Consider the following 14539-nt stretch of genomic DNA (forward strand, 5'->3'; position numbering starts at 1 on the left):
AGCCTTTCCCCGGGTAGGCTCAAGCACAAGCTGCTCTAAAAAGCCATCTCATAGGCATTCAACAAGTTTCCTCTCTTGCGACCTGACACCAACCCGATTTTCCCAATCCCCTTGCATATTGAACTCCCCCATTACAATTGTGTCATTGCCCTTAGTACATGCTTTTTCCAGCTCCCTTTGCAATTGTAACTCCACATCTTGGCTACTATGTGATTCCCATTTTTTTTACCCTTGTAGTTCTCTGACCCTATGTCACCTCTTTCTAAAGATGTAATTCCATCTCTTGCCAACAGAGCCACAACACCACCTATGCCTTCCTGCCTGTCCTTTCAATACAAAGTACATCCTTTGATGTTAAGCTCCCAACTATGGCCTTCTTTCAGCCTCGACTCAGTGATGCCCACAATGTCATACACACCAATCTCTCAATGCACCACGAGTTTGTCCACCTTATTCCAAATGCTACACGCATTTAAATACAATACCTTCAGTCACACAGTCTTCACCCTTTTGAATTTTGCCTCTGTGGCACAAATTAACTCTTTGTCCTGTCTGCAATTGTACCCAATCATTGGCTTGTCCTTACTTACATTCCTCACCATCCACAGTACATATAAACCTGCTGACTCATCCTCAGCTCTATCATCCTGGTTCCCATCCCCCTGCCACATTAGTTTAAACCACTCCAAATAGCTCTAGTAAACTTGCCTGCAAGATTATTGGCCCCTCTCGGATTCAAGAGCAACCCATTCCTTTTGTACAGGTCCCATTATCCAGAAATCAGAATTCCTGCCAATCCCCACTCCAATTCTTCAGCCACACATTTACCTGCCACCTCATTCCATTCCTATCCTCACTGTTGTGTGGCACAGGCAGCAACCCCCAGATTACTGCCCTTGAGGTCCTGCTTCTCAGCTTCCTTCCTAACTCCCTTTTGAGTCACAGGGCTCAGGGTCATTGACAATGGGACACCCCAACTTCACTGGGTCACAGGGCTCGTCCGAAGGAGATGGGACACCCCAACCCCCTTGAGTCACGGGGCTCAGGGTCATTGACAGTGGGACACCCCAACTTCAGTGGGTCGCAGGGCTCGTCTGAAGGTGATGGGACACCCCAACTTCACTGGGTCACAGGGCTCGTCCGAAGGAGATGGGACACCCCAACCCCCTTGAGTCACGGGGCTCAGGGTCATTGACAGTGGGACACCCCAACCACTGGGTCGCAGGGCTCGTCCGAAGGAGATGGGACACCCCAACTTCAGTGGGTCACAGGGCTCGTCTGAAGGTGATGGGACACCCCAACTTCACTGGGTCACAGGGCTCGTCCGAAGGAGATGGGACACCCCAACGCCCCTAGGTAACTGGGCTCAGGGTCATTGACAGTGGGACACCCCAACTTCACTGGGTCACAGGGCTCGTCCGAAGGAGATGGGACACCCCAACTTCACTGGGTCACAGGGCTCGTCCGAAGGAGATGGGACACCCCAACTTCACTGGGTCACAGGGCTCGTCCGAAGGTGATGGGACACCCCAACGCCCCTAGGTAACTGGGCTCAGGGTCATTGACAGTGGGACACCCCAACTTCACTGGGTCGCAGGGCTCGTCCGAAGGAGATGGGACACCCCAACCCCCTTGAGTCACGGGGCTCAGGGTCATTGACAGTGGGACACCCCAACTTCACTGGGTCGCAGGGCTCGTCCGAAGGTGATGGGACACCCCAACCCCCTTGAGTCACGGGGCTCAGGGTCATTGACAGTGTGACACCCCAACTTCAGTGGGTCACAGGGCTCGTCTGAAGGTGATGGGACACCCCAACGCCCCTAGGTAACTGAGCTCAGGGTCATTGACAGTGTGACACCCCAACTTCACTGGGTCGCAGGGCTCGTCCCAAGGTGATGGGACACCCCAACTTCACTGGGTCACAGGGCTCGTCCGAAGGTGATGGGACACCCCAACGCCCCTAGGTAACTGAGCTCAGGGTCATTGACAGTGGGACACCCCAACTTCACTGGGTCACAGGGCTCGTCCGAAGGAGATGGGACACCCCAACTTCACTGGGTCACAGGACTCGTCCGAAGGAGATGGGACACCCCAACCCCCCTAGGTAACTGGGCTCAGGAGGACCAGAGGCGATTAGACACCAATCCGACCATAGTCCGCCCAGACCATTCACCGCCAACAGCCAAAGAGGCAGGCAGTGCGCAGGCGTACATCCGGAGCAATGCCGTCTCTGCCGGCGCCACGCATGCGCCGGCTTTTACCGTTCCCGCGCCTGGCCACCGCCCTTCCAGTACACGCAAGCGCACTGCATATCCACCCCAGCGGCGGCTCGGTGGTTGCCGCGGTAACGATGACGTTCGGGTCCTTGCAAGTTTCGCCCGGCGAACCCGTGCTGAGCCGTTCCCTTGGCGACCCCGGGGGGGGTGTGATGGGTGGAGGGAGAAACGGAAGCGGAAAGGAGCGGGGAGCGGAAGCGTGTACTCGGAGACTGGATTGAGGGACAGCAGTGAGGTGAGTGAAAGGGATGTGGCTGCACGGTCGACGTGGGCAGAGAGGGGTGGGAGGCGGCTACGCTCTAGGGAGGGGAGAGGAGGATGGGGTCTGGGGAGAACAGAGAGGGAAGGACTGGAGCAGGCTCGTTGGGCCGAGGGGTCTGTGTATTGTGGAATTTAAGGGAGAGGCGAAGGGCCGGGGTTCTGGGGAGGTGTGGGAGAGATTGGGGGTCTGGGAGGAGCTGGAATCTAAGGAATGGAGGCAGGGGGCCACTCTGAGGAAGGGGCGAGGTACAGGGGAGGAGTGGAAGGGCGGGGCTGGAATCTAGAGAGGAGTGAAAGGAAGGCGAAGGGAGGTAGGTGGGGCATTTGGGAAGGAGAAGGTGGTCTGCGGAACGAGGGTTTGATGTCTATGGAGGAGTAGGAAAGGTGAGGAAAGAGGGAAGGTGGGGTGTGGTCTGGGGAAGGAGGGTGGAATAGGGGTAAGTGTCAAGGAAGGGGTGAGTGGGGGCAGGAATCTGTGAAGGAGGAGCAGGAGAAGTGATTTTAGACAAAGAAGTGGATACTGGAGTTGGGGGAGTGTATGATGGGGACTCTGGAGGTGCGGTGGATGAAATTCTGGTCAAACAAGAAAGCTGGTAATATTTGGATTAAGTGAGTGTGACTGATTGCAGCTGGGATCAGAGTTGGGTTCCCAGCCTGTGAAGACTGGATCAAGTGCAATATATCCAAGTTTGCTAATGGTACCATGCCAGGTGGAAGGAAGGAAGGAAGATGCACGCAGGTTTTATCATGATGTAGGCGGGCTCAGTGAGTGGGGGAAGACATGGCACATGACTTCCTACTGCCCAAATAACTTTTTAAGAAGTGGAGTGTTGTTTAACAGTGACCAATTAGATGTTGTTGGTGTGCATTAATCACTAAGAAGTTGAAATGGTTCAGCAAGGATATGTTTGTAATAAATGATCAGCATATTGATTAATGATTTGGTGAGTAGAGCAGGATTAAGCAGAGTGTACCTTTAGGACAGAGGTTCCCAACCTGGTGTCCACAGACCCCTTGGTTAATGGTGAGGCTCCATGGCATAAATGAGAGGTGTTCTCTTTGAAAAGAGTTAAAATTCTTACAGGTTCTACAGGGCAGATGCTAAGTTGATGATGTCCCTGTCTGGGAAGTTTTATTTCAAGAGATCAGCCACTTGAGTAAAAAATTGGAAGTGAGGTTTGCTTTCTTTGAAGCTGCCAACCAGTGAGGAACTCTGTGGTAAACTGAGTGATTCAGGGAATCAATTGATATGGGGTTGGTACGTGAAAATGGTGCTGAAATGAATGATGAAAATCAGGCACAACAGAGTCAGATTTCTGTTTTTGTTTTAATAGGTTTGAGGTGTGCAAGAGAGGGGGCAGAGTCACATTGAAATAGTGCACAGTGATTGAGGTCATCCGTATAAGCAAAGTGGGCTGATTGGCAGAGTGTAAATTATTGCAGCGATGAGGAAAGGCTAGACTCATTGGAGAAACAGTGCTTAGGACTGTAGAGGAATTATTTGATTCACGGTGTGCTGGTCAAATAATGGAAAAATGCAGGACATTAAAGTTCCACCTCCCCTTCTGTTTTTTAGTTCTTACACCTTTCCCTCACCTGCCCGTCACCTCCCCCGGTGCCTCTCCTCCTTCCCTTTCTCTCATGCTCCACTCTTCTCTCCTGATTCCTGCTTCACTCCTTTTTCCACCAATCACCTCCAAGCATCTCACTTCATCCGCCCCTCCACAACCCACCTGGCTTCACCTTTCACCTTCTAGCCTGTTCTCCTACCCCTCTTCCCACCACTTTCAGGCTTCTGTCCCCTTCTTTTCCAGTCCAGCTGAAGGGTCTCTGCCTGAAATGTCAGATGTTTATTAATTTCCATAGATGTTGCATGACCTGCTTTTACTCTGGATTTCCAGCATCTGCAGAATCTCCTGTGTTTACAGCATTTAAATTACATTGTACGGGAGCTGGAATGATTTTGGGAGATGCTGTGCTGACCAAGATCAATAGAAACATAGAAAACCTACAGCACAATACATGCCCTTCGGCCCTCAAAGCTGTGTCAAACATGTCCTTAACTTAGAAATTACCTAGGGTTACCAATAGCCCTCTATTTTTCTAAGCTCCATGTACTTATCCAAGAGTCCCTTAAAAGACCCTATCGTATCCACCTCCACCACCATTGCCGGCAGCCCATTCCACACACTCACCACTCTCTGTAGTAAAAAAAAACTTACCCCTCACATCTCCTCTGTACCTACTTCCAAGCACCTTAAAACTGTGCCCTTTCGTGCTAGCTATTTGAGCCCTGGGAAAAAGCCTCTGACTATCCACACGATCAATGCCTCTCATCATCTTGTACACCTCTATCAGTTCACCCCTCATCCTCTGTCACTTCAAAGAGAAAAGACCAAGTTCACTCAACCTATTCTTATAAGGCATGCTCCCCAATCCAGGCAACATCCTTGTAAATCTCCTCTGCACCCTTTCTATAGTTTCCACATCCTTCCTGTAGTGAGGCAACCAGAACTGAGCATAGTACTCCAAGTGGGGTCTGACCAAGGTCCTATATAGCTGCAACGTTACCTCTGGGCTCCTAAACTCAATTCCAGGATTGATAAAGGCCAATGCACCGTATGCCTTCTTAACTGCAGAGTCAACCTGTGCAGCAGATTTGAGTGTCCTATGGACTTGGACCCCAAGATCCCTCTGATCCTCCACACTGCCAAGAGTCTTACCATTAATACTATATTCTGCCATCATATTTGACCTACCTCACACTTATCTGGGTTGAACTCCACCTGTCATTTCTCAGCCCAGTTCTGCATCCTATTGATGTCCCGCTGTAACCTCTGACAGCCCTCCAAACTATCCACGACAGTCCCAGGGCTTGTGTCATCAGCAAATTTACTAACCCATCCCTCTACTTCCTCATCCGTGTCATTTATGAAAGTCATGAAGAGTAGGGGGGTCCCAGGACAGATCCCTGATGCACACCACTGTTGAAAGACCTCCATGCAGAATATGACCCGTCTACAACCACTCTTTGTCTTCTGTGGGCAAGCCAGTTCTGGATCCACAAAGCAATGTCCCCTTGGGTCCCATGCCTCCTTACTTTTTCAATAAGTTTTGCATGGGGTACCTATCAAATCCATATACAGTACCTCTACTGCTCTACCTTTGTCAATGTGTGTAGTCACATCCTCAAAAAATTCAATCAGGCTCCTAAGGCATGACCTGCCTTTGACAAAGCCATGCAGACTACTCCTAATCTTATTATACCTCTCCTGCCTCTCAGAATCTTCTCCATCAACTTATCAACCAATGAAATAAGTATCGATATAACCTTTCCTTCCTGTATTCCCAAACAACACAGACAAAATGCTAAAGGAACTCAGCAGGCCAGGTAGTATCTGTGGAAAAGAGTAAATACTGGACGTTTTGGGCCGAGACCCCTTCTTCTCGTATTCCCTGTATTCTCATTTTCCTTTTATGGCCTATCCATGAGTTCCTCAGATGTCCCGAATGCAAGGAAACAATTGTGGTACTGCACAAAGAATGAGGTATTGGAGTACTCTGGAGTTAATATATATAGGCATCCGTTAGTCTTGAGAGACCATAGATTTGCACCTTGGGAAGTTTCCAGGGCACAGGCCTGGGCAGGGTTGTATGGGAGCATGGGCAACTGTAATCCAAGGGAAGGGCAAGGGCTGATACAGCTTGGCACCGGTGTCATCGCAGAGCAATGTGTGGTTAAGAGCCTTGCTCAAGGACACAACATGCTGCCTTAGCTGAGGCTTGAACTAGTGACCTTCATGCCAGCACACTCTGGAGTTAGGCCAGAAGGTATAGGAGCAGAGTTAGGCCATTTGGCCTTTCGAGTCTGCTCTGCTGATCCATTTCTCTCTCAGCTCCAAACTCCAGCCGCCTTCCCATATTCCTTAATGGCCTAACCCATCAAAAACTAATAAAACCAAAAGGAATAGGATCAGAATTAGGCCATTTGGCCCATTGAGTCTGCTCCAGGTTAGGTGAAATACCGATCACTTACGTCATTGATTAAGTATAAACTTCAGGGCAAAGTTTAGAGTAAGGGTGGGTACTCCAGAATAAGCGCAGCATTGCAAAGTATACAATATTTGAACTTTTTTCAGTATATGTGTATTATTAAAAAAATACCATATAGTACCAATACAATATAGCAAGTTAATTGGCTTCTGTGGTCAGAGTTGAGGGTGGATGTCGCATGTTAGCGGTCTGATATGGAGAGCAAGCAGTTGCCCATTTGCTCCTGAAGCCCTCCCCATGAGTGGGTATAGCCACAAGGCAGCAGTGATTTGAGATCAGAGTTTTCCCTCCCCTAGATGAGCTACCAAGCACGGGTGATGAGGCCCAAATGCCCGAGTACTAAATAGCAAACGCGTTGTTCTCTTGTAAACCCTCTGGATGAAGGATGGCTTGCTCATGAATTCACCCTGCCGGACACTGATTGTTCTGACAGATTGGAACTGAATGGTTCATGTCAGAAATGTGCACAATAAAGTTAGATTGCAGTCTTCTCGTGCACTGATGTGAAATTTGGAACATCTTGAGCACGCAGTCAATCAGGAACAGACATCTCTAGGGTGACACACCTACACCTACCTGGAGGTGCAGACTCGAGGGGCCGAATGGTCTACTTCTGCACCTATTGTCTATTAAATCAGGCAGCATCTATGGAGAGGAATAATCAGTTGGCATTTCAGGCCAAAGACCCTTCATCAGGAAGGGGGAAGATGCCAGAGTAAGGAGGTGGGGCAAGGGGTAGTACAAGATGGCAGATAGCTGAATACAGGTGGGGAGGGAATGAAGAAAGAAGCTGAGAGGTGATGGGTGGAAAAGCCAAAGGCCTGGAGAAGAAGAAATTTGACGAGAGGAGACCATGGGATAAAGAGCAGGGGAGATGATAGGCAGGTAGAAGAGTTAAGTGGGATTGAAGAGGGTGAGAGGTGAAATCGATGTTCATGCCATCTGGTTGGAGGCTACCCAGGCAGCATATGAGGCGTTGCCGCAATAGGGTGTGCCTGGAGAAAGTTTAATGGCTAGGTGCTGTCTGACCCAGTTTGTAGCATATTGGGTGTTTACTCTCCCTCCCTTAAAGCTGCTCATTTTGTAGTTGTGAGCTTTAACAACATGTTTGTTCTTGCTGGGAGTACTGGTTAAACCAGTTCAATGAAACAACTTACATCATAATCAAAGTACTTTGGGCTTTCTGCTGTGGGTGTAGCCTCTGCAGTTTCATTACCCCACTGAACAGGTTGGTGATCAAGTGAAGACTGAAGAATATCTCATTAGATATTGCAAGTTAATGTGTAGGTGAGAGGGTAAGGAATCTTGTGCGGTTGTGTAGCATGTCTAGCGGGTACGGAAACTGGTACAGTTGTAAACGTTTCTGCGGGCTTTGCAATTCTTTGGCATTTTTCAACGTGTCAAATATCACTTTTCTTTGCTTCAACAGCATAGAACCAATTGTCTATATGGAGTATTTGTCACGGAACGGTGTTTCTGTAGTTAGATTAAGATGGCAGTTTAACTGGCCAGTGGTAGTAACTGTCTTGAGTCTTGCAATGGGATGACTACTTTTCACAGTTGACACCAGCAAGGTGCCGCAATGCTACATTGAAATCAGATTTGAAACGCTGCACTCTGCTTGTGTCCTGCTTGTTCTACTCCCCGTTCACCCCTCAGTCCTGTGGTTGCTGGCTCACTCTAGCTCGTAGTCTGGCCACACCTTACTTTTAAAGTTCTCATCTTTGTAGATATCTCTTTGGCCTTGTCCTTTGCTTTGTCCATCAGCTACTCCAGCCCTACAACCCTCTGAACTCTGTGTCTCTTTGGGTCTATGTACCCGCAAATTTCAATGATTTCTGTGCTGACAAATCCCCGAGCTCTAAACCCCACCTCCTCCCTTTTTCACCATTCACCCAATGCTTTCTCAGCTTTGAATCCAGCTCTTAATGTCAGCTTTACTGATAACAGATCTGAAAAGTACTCCTGACTTCTTGTTTTAGAATTTTAAAGTAAAACTTTACAGTAAATTTGTTCCTCAAGCAGTGAGCTTAAATTTCACATCATGGTGTGAACTTTAGTCAGGCTTTCCTGGTGCGTTCAAGCACACTTACACTGTCTGTGATGTTGTGGACTATCGGAATTTTGCTCTTACTTATTCTGGACATTACTGAGTGACTCTTGGAAATTAATTTATCTTTAAGGGTATGAATAAGGAATTGTGAAGTGGGGTGGTGTGGGGGTCTACAGAAGGCTGAGTAAGGTGCTAATTGAATGGGTCAGCACAGTTACTGACTGGTCTCCAGAATCCATTTTGCCAGTAGTCTGGTCCGTATTCAGACCTGGCTTCTTCACGGCATTATAATCAATTTAAACTGTCCATGTGACTGATCCATGCCCTGCATTCACTCAGTACCTCAGGCACCCAGCACATTTGAATGGGTGTGAGACTGCTTCCTGTCCTTTGATGGCACAGTGCCAGTAGAATAAAAGTGTTCCACCCTAATTAAACCCTCCCATGTTTTCAGTCAATTTAACTATTGAAAGCTGAATTTAAAATACCAATTTCTCTTTCCTATTAAAGCCTGAACTTGTGGTAAAATAAGCAAATTTGTTAAAACTTCGGAAGAAGAAATTTTTTGAAATGCTTTTCCTTTCAATGTGTAGTTACTGTTGTCATGTAAGGCACACTCAGTTTAAGAAACCACTGTATAATATTGAATGTAGAAACTTGCAGAATATTAATTCAGGAATAAATATCATTTTGGACAGTGGGGACGGCCCCACTGTTCTTCAGAAAAGTCCCTAATTTGATGTCACATTTGGAGGACTTTGGCATCTTTGATGGAATATTTCTTCATAATTGCTCTGGGGTTTCAGTTGAGATTTTTGCTCCGTTGGTTGGGGTCGACAATGAATATTGCATCCTAGCAGTCTAGATTCGCAAGCCTGGCTGGTACGATATGGAGAGCCAGCTCCCCCTCTCCATGAATCCGAAGGAACAGCAGAGATGATTGCAGTTTGGCATTGCAGGAGTTGCCATTCAGGACTGGCTTGGGAACTCAAGCTCTGGATTTTTCCCTCGGGGTTTACTCCTGAAGCCTTCCTCATGAGTGGGTGTAGCCGCAAGGCAGTGGAGCTTTGACATAAGAGTTTTCCTAGAGGAGCTGCCTACCACAGCTGATGAGCCCCATCTGCCTGAAGTGACTAGTTTTCAGGCATCAGTAGCCCACTTTGCCCCTTCTGTCAGTCGAAACGATTCTGCCGGGTTTATTAGCTAAGCCACACTTGAAGGCCAAGCGCTGGACTTGGTTGTCAGAGGCTGTTTGAGATGCATGTCATTGGGAACATTTAATGGGTGGTGGGAGTTTATCCTCATTACCTCCCCCCCCCCCCCCCCCCCGGGCTATAACAATCTTAAGGAACCAGATAATACAAGAAGTTAGTGTTAAATTCCATCAGGTCTGTAGTGAATAGAAAATATATTGTGCAGCTTCAAATAGGAACTGATACATTTCCTTATGCTCTTTTCTAGTAACATAACCTGAAGGCTTTGCTGAATCTACTGATTTCTGGCATTGGATCAGTAGATAAGCAGCTGTAAATAAAGAATTGCAAAATTGTTGAAAGGAGAAATAAGAACAAGTTTTTTGAGAGAATAAGGGCCAACAAACTAAATAGTGCTAGCTACCAGCTAGTGTACATTTTGTTGATATTAATGGTAGCATGATAGATGTACGTTGGGTGTCATTTTGATAGGTCGAAATGTCACTGGGTAATAGGGGCGTTAGCTTATGAGCATGATTGAGTAATGCGCAGCAACTGGGAGTGATCACCTGTTTTGATCTTGTTGAACTGTTGATGACAATGTAGTAAAAGGCCTTTTTTGTTCTGATCTGTGTCCTATGTGTTGTAGATGCTTCTAGCTTCTGGCCCACCTATCAATGTTTGTTGTTCCTCCCTTTCCACCCCACCATCCTCCTCCCCTAAAATAAAGTATTCTAAACCCTGTCTGTCTCCTCCAAAAGCCTGTGCTCTCTTTATTGTCTTTCATCTACGTCTATCTGGTCTTTATTGTGTTGTAGTTTCATCTGGACCATTGTTGATCTTTTGGATGTAGCCCATGTTGTTTAGTTTTCTGTCTTCCTATAGTGGGTAGCATTGGTACCAATGTTATCTGTGATGGCTGATTTTAAGAAATGATCATTTGGTATGGATGCTTCTGGCTCATTCAACTTCAATCTCTTCTAGATTCTTCTCCATCATACTGTTGGATGTCTATTGATCCCAGTGATTTCCTTTGCTTTTATTCTGACACTTTGCAGTTTATTAATTTTTAACTCATTCTGGACACTTCATCACAAATGTGGAAGCTTTAGAGAGGGGGCAGAGGAGATTGACCAGGATGCTGCCTGGACGAGAGAGCATGTCTTATGAGGATAGGTTGAGTAAGTTAAGGTTTTTCTCTTTAGAATGAAGGAGGGTGGGATGTTTACAAGATGAGGGGCATAGAGAGAGAGTGGTTAATCAGCCACTTCTTTCCCCACAGTGGAAATGGTTAATACTGGGGGCATAATTTTAAGGTGATTGAAGGGAAGTATAGGAGGGTGTCAGAGGGTTTTTTTTCACATAGAGTGGCGGGTGTCTGGAGCACCCCATCGGGTGTTAGAGGTAGATACATCAGGGGAATTTGAGATATTGTAGGCTGAATGGTCTGTACTGTGCTGTTATATTCTGTGGTTTATTTTATAGTAGATCAAGTCATCGCTGTTTTGCTTCCATGTACATCTGCCCTAGAGGTTCATTGAGGTCTGAGTATTAGTTTGGGCTCCCAATGGATTTACTCTTTAATTATCTCCATTGATTTATTTTTGATGTGTGGTAACCATTTCTGAATGTTTATCCTGTGAGATTCATTGTTATTCTAGTTAAGACATACAAACAAGCTGAAGGAACTCAACAGGTCGGGCAGCATCCGTTGAAAGAAGCAGACAACATTTCGGGCCGAGACCCTTCATCAGGACTGTTGTCAGGTGTATTGAGTATTGTGTACAGTTTTGGTCTCCAGGGTTAAGGAAGGACATCCTGGCTGTAGAGGAAGTGCAGCGTAGATTCACGAGGTTAATTCCTGTGATGTCTGGACTGTCTTACGCAGAAAGGTTAGAGAGACTGGGCTTGTACACACTGGAATTAAGGAGATTGAGAGGGGATCTGATTGAAACATATAAGATTATTAAGGGATTGGACAAGGTAGAGGCAGGAAATATGTTCCAGATGCTGGGAGAGTCCAGTACCAGAGGGCATGGTTTGAGAATAAGGGGTAGGTCATTTAGGACAGAGTTAAGGAAAAACTTCTTCTCCCGGAGAGTTGTGGGGGTCTGGAATGCACTGCCTCGGAAGGTAGTGGAGACCAATTCTCTGGATGCTTTCAAGAAGGAGCTAGATAGGTATCTTATGGATAGGGGAACTCAAGGGATATGGGGACAAGGCAGGAAAAGGGTATTGATAGTAATTGATCAGCCATGAGCTCAAAATGGTGGTGCAGGCTCGAAGGGCCGAATGGTTTACTTCTGCACCTATTGTCTATTGCCTCTTGTGCCTCAATGATGCCACCTTCAAGATGGAGGAGCAACACCTTACATTCCGTCTGCGTAGCCTCCAACCGGATGGCATGAGTATCAATTTCTTCTTCCGGTTTAAAAAAATTCTTTCCCCTCTCCTAATTCTCATACTTGTCTCTTACTACTTCTCACCTGCCTAATACCTCCCCCGGTGTCCCTCCTCCTTCCCTTTCTCCTATGGTCCACTTCCCCCTCCTATCAGATTCCTTCGTCTCCAGCCCTTTAGATTTCCTACCCACCTGGCTTTACCTATCACCTAGCTATATTCCTTCCCTCCTCCTCCCCCCGCCCCCCATCACACTTTTTTTATTTTGGCATCTTCCCCTTTCCTTTCCAGACCTAAGGAGGGTTTCAGCCTGAAATGGTGACTCATTTCCACAGACACTGCCTAACCTGCTGAGTTCCTCCAGCATTTTGTGCGTGTTTTGCTCTAGTTTGTTCTGCTTGCTTTGGGAATGTTGTCTATTTTCACTTCCACAACTCTTAATAAAAGGAAAGCAGTGCTGGTTTTGACATGTGGTGATTTGTGTTTGGGGTGTCATTGTTGCTTTGGAAAACAGGAGAATTTTGATGTCTGCTCAGCACCACATAAAGGATGTGAGGGCTCAAAGATGTGCTAAGGTTTGATGGTTACCTTGGATCCCAAGGGAACTGTTCTTCTCTGTTTCTGTATATACTTTGCAAGCAACCTGTCTCTCTTTTATTGCGGCCGTAGGTCTCTTGTTGCAGCTGCATTGAATGCATTGCGATCTTTTTTGTCTTTTGTGTTTGGTGCATCTTTTTAATTTGTCCAGACCTGGCCACTGTTAGCAGGCATGTGTTTGCTTTTCTGCCTGGATTCCACACCCCCAAGACAATAGTTTCCTTTATTTTGTGTTGGCAGGTAGAATTGAGTGGGATAATATTTCAGTTGAAGGAATAGTGATGGAAATCAGAGTTGCTCATAACTCAGCCCAGGGCTCTTTGACAAACTTCCTACTTAGCTGTCAGATTTCAAAATTAGTACCTCCTTCCCAAATTCAGACTTGTTGGCCCCATCAGACATGGTGGATCTACCAACAGCAACAGCCCTATTCCCTGGAGTCTGACCTGCCCCTACACAGATTGAACCGTGGCTTTGGCTCCATTTTCCATTGTCAACTACAACAAATCCTTCTTCAAGATCACTTTGGCATTATCACGGTGCAGGGATTGGGTTTGAATTCGATGGTCAAGACACCTTTCCTTTTAAACACACAAGATGTTGCCAAGAAGTCGGAACCAGGTTTATTATCACTAACATGAAATTTTTGTGTTCTACAGCAATACAGTGCAAGACACAAAATACACTAACTTATAAGTAAGTATCATACTTATGTTTGGTGACATATCAAATCTCCTCAAACTTATAATGAAATAATAGCCACTGGCGTGCCTTCATTGTAATTGCATCAATATGTTGGGCCCCAGATAGATCTTCAGGGATGTTGACACCCAGGGTGAAACTGTTTGCCCTTTCCACTGCTGGGAATCCAGAGCAACACACACAAAATACTGGAGGAATTCAGCAGGTCAGATGGCATCTGTATAGGAGAATAAACAGTTGACATTTTGTACCAAAATCCTTCATCGGGTCTAGAAAGGAGGGGAGAAGAAGCCAGATTAGGAATGTGGGAGGAGAAGGAGGAGTACAATCTGGCAGGTGATAGGTGAGGGGAGAGACAGGTAGATAAGTTCCCTTATCTTTGTCCAAATATCTAATGCACTGGCGCAATTTTAATTCAGTTGTAGTAATGAGTATCAACATTGATATCAGAGATTTAACAGCACTTTGTGGGTAAAATTGCACAATTACACAACCGTAGAACTTCTAAATGGCTTGTCTCAGTGCAGAACACACTCCACAGTTGTGGACTCTGTTTGGGATCCTACAGTTCATATTCCTTTCCAGCTCTTAGCTTCATCCCACCCCCTCCAGTCTTCTATCATTTCGCATTTCCCCCTCCCACCACTACTTTCAGTTCTCTTAGTATCTTTCCTTTCAGTTAGTCCTGACGAAGGGTCTCGGCCCGAAACGTCAACAGCGCTTCTCCCTATAGATGCTGCCTGGCCTGCTGTGTTGCACCAGCATTTTGTGTGTGTTGTTTGAATTTCCAGCATCTGCAGATTTCCTCTTGTTAGTTCATATTCCTTATGTTTTTTGTTTGTGTTTTTTTTACTATTTGCGTGATTTGATCAGGGTGCTTCAGCTTGAACTAACTGCAGCAATTGGCACAGCGCTGAGGTCTCATTTTTGGGAACTGGGTTTCATGTTATTTGTTTACTTTTTATTTACATGGTTTTTTTTAACAACTTTGGGTGTTTCATGGT

The 14539-nt window shown here is 46.5% G+C and overlaps 1 protein-coding gene across 2 annotated transcripts in view; it reads left to right on the forward strand.

The window, feature by feature from the left end:
- The first annotated feature begins 2355 nt into the window (after window positions 1–2355).
- Window positions 2356–14539, forward strand: part of LOC132399995 (14-3-3 protein beta/alpha-1-like) — a 30123-nt gene continuing 17939 nt past the window's right edge. Inside the window, exons 1-2 of one of the 2 annotated variants that reach the window (XM_059981020.1) lie at window positions 2394–2511; window positions 13493–13529. The gene's annotated coding sequence lies outside the window, so the exon portion shown is untranslated. Of the gene's footprint in view, window positions 2512–13492; window positions 13530–14539 lie in introns of both variants that reach the window. The other variant, XM_059981021.1, reaches the window with a different exon arrangement.

This window comes from Hypanus sabinus, chromosome 9, assembly GCF_030144855.1.
Source record: "Hypanus sabinus isolate sHypSab1 chromosome 9, sHypSab1.hap1, whole genome shotgun sequence".
NCBI lineage: Eukaryota > Metazoa > Chordata > Chondrichthyes > Myliobatiformes > Dasyatidae > Hypanus > Hypanus sabinus.